Consider the following 5,549-nt stretch of genomic DNA (forward strand, 5'->3'; position numbering starts at 1 on the left):
AGTTCCCCTAAAAGGTGATGATGACATACTGCAATGAGTTATTATCTTAAGAGAAAGAATGTGTCTTTTTCTCTGCACTCTCTCTCTCTCTTGCATGCCTTGTCTAGTCTAGTCTAGTCCTCTGAAAAGATCAACACAACCACGCATACAAAAACAACAAAGCAGGTATTCCGAGAGGTTTAATACATGGGTATCCCTTAATATGCTCACATGCAAAGTACAATATGCTGCAAAGCCTTTAAAATAGCAAATCAACTCTCCATTGCTTACTCACTGGGAAAGCCTCATTCATTCATTTTTTATTATTGTTTTTTGTAGTGATTTTTTGATAGATCATTGTGTTAGCAGCGCAAAAGGTCATGGGTTCAATTCCCAGGGAACACATACTGGTAAAAAAAAATCATAATTATAGCCTGAATACACTGTAAGCCGCTTTGGATACAATTGTCAGCTAAATGCATAAAATGTAGAAATATTTGCTTTCTATCGAATATTTGCAACATGAATCTCAACACAGTGACACTGTACTAATACATCTGATCAGTACTGATCAGGAGTTTCAGTTCTTCATTGATTCATCTCACTGTCACAATGGCATGCTAAAAACAAAAGCAGTCTGCATATTTCACCTCTGAACACCTGCTAAACTCTCAGTCTGAATTCCTGTTCAATTGTTCTGACACCCCACACAGTGGGTCAACTCGCATACTGAGGAGTGGTAAGAGGAAGAGATGCACGCATACACCCACAAGCGTCATGCACTGTGAAAATCTTACAATTTACGGTTAAAAACTGACAGGTGTGGTTGCTAAATATTAACTGTAAACAAAACAAATACGATGACATTACAAGATAGTTTTTTGGTGCCTTTATATTTTGAAGTTCATACCTGTCACTCTAAAAACGTATTTTGGGTACCTGACAACTTAAATAATGCATGGTTGCAATTGCTTTATTGATTTGAGTAAACCTTTTAAGTAGGAAACATTATTTGGAACAGATCTGGTGACACACATCGACTCTATGGCTGTGCTATAATGCCACTGACAATAAATATCTTACTTCTTAGCTAAATAATTTACATTTAGTATGTGCTATGCTAGCTATTGATTTTAACTGAAAAGGTAAGATTAATTGGTTCCAGGTAAACAATACCTTTATTTATTCATTTATTGTGCAGTTGACTTAACATTTGGCTTTACGCTATAAATTAGGTGCTTATAACTTAACTTAGTTTGTTGGTTGAACACAATTTCATTAGAAGTTGTCATAGCTCAGAAAGATTGATGCAAACAGTAGCAATACTTTTTTTGTTTTGTTTTTGAGCCAACACATTATTTAAAAATACTGGGTTGTTTCATCTCAACTTTTGGGTCAAATACCCAGCTGTTGGGTTAAGTTTTTACATTATTTCTTCCAACTCAAAAGTTGGGATAGTCCATATTTGACCCAATGTTGGGTTACACATTCAGGGCTTAAACTAAATCAGGATTAGGCCAGAGTTCAATGAGGAAATTTAAATAATTTTTATAAATGCAATTTAGAGAAAACATTACTGGTGTGCATCTTGAGACAAAACAAAGGCACTGATATATTTTAAGATCAGTCAGTGCACATTTCTTTCAGTTAAAACAGCTCAAGACTTACATTTTAGTCTGGGACTAGGCTTAAGCCTTGTCTATGAAACCGGGGGGTAATGTTAATATACCAAACCAGCCCTACCAAAAAAAAAAAAAAAAGCTTAATTCAGCATGTTCCAAATATTATGCTGCAGAAAATACCAAAATTGCCAAATCCTTAAAAAATTGAGTAAAAGAGCGTTTAAAGCATTCAAACGTACACCATTAAAGGATTTAGATGACCAAAAAAAAAATAATAATAATTTATTTACTGTCTACTCACTGTGATGCTTGTCCATATATCCGCAGGGAATGGTAACCACCTTATAGATTTAAAAAAGGATGCAAAACTGTCACAAAAATGTATATTGTGACTTGGCCTGAATATTTGAGTATGATGAGAAACAAAGCAAAATATATTGTAGTATTTATCAAAAATCTTCACCTGATCTCATTGCTCTTCTGTTGCACATTCATGATCGTGATACAATGAGGTGCATGCTTGAAAGCAACATTTTGGAAAGCAACATTTCCTGCGCGTTTAGTAAAAGCACATGTGCTCACCATTTTGAAAAGTCTAAAGAAAAATGTGAAACTATTGTAAGCTATGTGTAAAAAAACAATTACAGCAATTAATAAATGTTGTAAGCTCTAGTTTACATATGTACATCAATATAGCAATTATTACAGTCTTAAAATCAAGTGCATTAAACAGGTTTGAAAGTGGGCCTTCTTTCCTCCCTACTTATTCACATGAGTATCATCTAACAAATTTGGAAAGAATCTGCAAATGCATTTATTCAAACTTTTTTCCCCCCAATGAATATTTCTTCCCCACTATTTTTTCTTCTACCAACACATGAATGTATATGGGTTCATAGAAGTAAAATGACATCTATATCCTTTTCTTGAAACTGCCCTTTTCTGCTACTATAGTTAAGATGATTTTGAAGAATGACTCACATTTCCCAAAGAGAGAGAGAGAGAGCGAGAGAAATGTGCAAAACTGTCTTTGACAATTTCTCTCACGTCCAGGTCATCGTTTGTGTGTCAACATACATAAGTACAAACACCCACTCACAAACACAAGAAAAACTAACAAACAGTTCTTACCACACATGACCTTTCAGCTTGTCAATCTCTGATACACATGGTTTAATACATATACTATAAAATGACAGTCACGGTGTGATTTAAGGTAAGATATAATTGAGCCTTCATTACTGGACTGTGCTAATATAAGATTATCTTAAATGACTGTAGTTATTATGTGACTATCACTGCATTCACCTCGGCCTAGGGAGACGGCAGATCATCCCTTTTGAGTCATGAGTCAGTGCTGTAAAAGCAATTTGGATATCTGTCAATCATGGACGTATCCATTATACAGTCACTGTTGGAAAACGTGGGAGTTTATAGAAATTCACTGCCTTTCCAACGTAAAGACCAAAGTTCAAGACCTTCATATATATATATATATATATATATATATATATAGATTTTTTGTTAAATAATAAAGATAATATTTATAAATAGTACTTCTCCTAATTCAAATTTTAGTTAAAAAAATAATTTCTACTTTTTTTTGGGGGGGGGGGGAAGGGATGGTTCAGTCCACTATTCCAGCTGTATTGAATATGTAACCTTATAAATAAATTAGTTATCCTTTAGCAGATGGATAGGAATGAGAAGGTGTGATCACTTTGATTTCAGAATGAACAAAAAGCATGAATTTCTCTGTTGTGATAAACATATTATGTTTTGGTTAGTGTAAGGGTCTCCAAAAAAAAAAAAAAGTATAAAGTCACTATGTTATCATGAGGGCCTACTAGTTTCAGCGGGGAGCCACTTTTTTTTGTGTTTCTAGAGAACAACGTGTAGGGGGAAAGTAAATGTCTGAGAAGTGTGCCTTCTCAAGACAGAACATCCCCGCACGTTTAACCAATTCATTTTCATGACATTTCCATGACCTTTCCAGTCATAGTTAAAGGATATGATTTTTTTTTTTATTATTAATTTTATTGTTTATTTTAATAAATTTCCATTACTTTTTCTGGGCCTGGAAACTTAAAATCACCTGATATTTCCAAATTGTATAGGTCTTTCCCCAAAAATAACACACAAGGTTTGTTTAATTTTCTTCCTGTCTTTTTCACTCAGTTTTAACCTTTCTGTATATTTTAGACCCATAATCAGTCGGTTTTTGGTTCTTTAAAACGTGTGTCAAGTAATATTTAACCTCTTGCCTCTAACCACTCCAAGCACAACCTGTCTAGTCACAAACGAGGCTAATATCACTTGACCCGGTTTACCCTTTCCCTCCTTAAGCGTCTAAAGAGGCGGGGGAAGGTCACGGAGAGGGGATTCCCCGTGACGGCAAAGCAGCAGAGCTAAGAGCGAGTTTCCCTCCGCGCGTGCACCGTTTCCATGCCTAGCCCCAAGGTCTCGCGCCGCGGAACATGTTCCCCACAACTACAGACCACCTGATGTACCACTGGACTTCTTGCAGATGATAAATGAACAAAATATAAACATAATTTACGTTTGTATTTTTGGCAAACGCATCACAAGCAAACTCACAAGCTCTTTCCAAAATGTTAGAATATTTATCGAGGCATTTATATGCATATTATATGCTTTACTTTCAGATGTGGACACTGATGCATGTGCTGCCCAAGTTCAGAATTAATCACAACTTTGCAACAGCTTTTCATGAGCTGTGGAAGACATAATTACCTGTAACTACCGTCTGTTACTGCTGTCTGTTGTATCGAGATTCTTAGCGATATGTTGTCGGCAGAGTAACTAAACTCTGGTTCAAACGGTTGCTTTTACTTCGCACTCGATCTACAACAACATTTAGCACAACAACCGAAACCTGTTTAGTGTCCTGGGGACGTCCGCACTTAATACTATCCTCCTTTTCCGGAGAGCCAAGCGAGTTAAACAACACTGTTAAAATGGAGAAACCTGCGAAAAAAGCTTCACTCGGAGCCAACGGGCGAAATTACCAGATGCTAACGTTACCGGTTCTCTAGTTTCTCCCATTACAGTATGGGGATATCATAAGGTTGTTCCCTGGTAAGAGGTAACGGGGACACGCTTCCGCTAAAAATACCTGTCTACGACTATATTTGGATTGGCTGGAACACAATCAAATGTCTAAAATAAACGGACCCGCCCCGGCGCAATGAATGAAGGATCTGCTATCTCACACCGCCGGGCCGCCCGCTGCTAAATTTAGTAACATCGCTTGCGTCAATCACGCGCCTCAGTGCGTCAAGCCCTCACCCCGCCTCCGGGAGCTGATCATTGGCCAGAATTAGAACGTGGCCAAGAAATTACGCGTCTTGTGATTGGCTATTGTTGATCTTTTTTGTACAATGGGGTACGCGAGCTACATTTAATAATTTGTTTAGTATGCACGGCGGAAGCACATTGATGATTCAAATACACCCAACTCCGCAGCCTTATAATTTTTATTTTACTGTCATTTGGAAAACACCAAATGTTTTTCTCCTTTCCAATGTAAGCTTTCATAAACCTTCATAAGCGCACACTCACATCCATAACGTGTGTAGTAACCTTAAACGTTTTAATAAACGTTTATAACCACTAAATAGGTTTATAATGTAGTGAAAAAACTCATGTGTGTTATGCACTCATCAGTTACATTATATTTGGCACCTACTAATAAAATAAAACTATTTAGAATAGTTACATTAGCCCTGGAATAATCCTAACACCAATAACATTTATAGCCAAATTTTCCTCCAGCAAGTAGTCGAAGACATAACACTTGGCCTACCGCGGGATTTCACACAATTTCTGGCAAAGAAACCGAAGATCAACCGTGCTCCCAGCTCTCTCTCTCTCTCTCGCTCTCCTGGCATGGACTGCACGGCTTATGTGTATACTGTACCAGCGAGG

This window comes from Carassius gibelio, chromosome B16 (assembly GCF_023724105.1).
Source record: "Carassius gibelio isolate Cgi1373 ecotype wild population from Czech Republic chromosome B16, carGib1.2-hapl.c, whole genome shotgun sequence".
Taxonomy (NCBI): Eukaryota; Metazoa; Chordata; class Actinopteri; order Cypriniformes; family Cyprinidae; genus Carassius; species Carassius gibelio.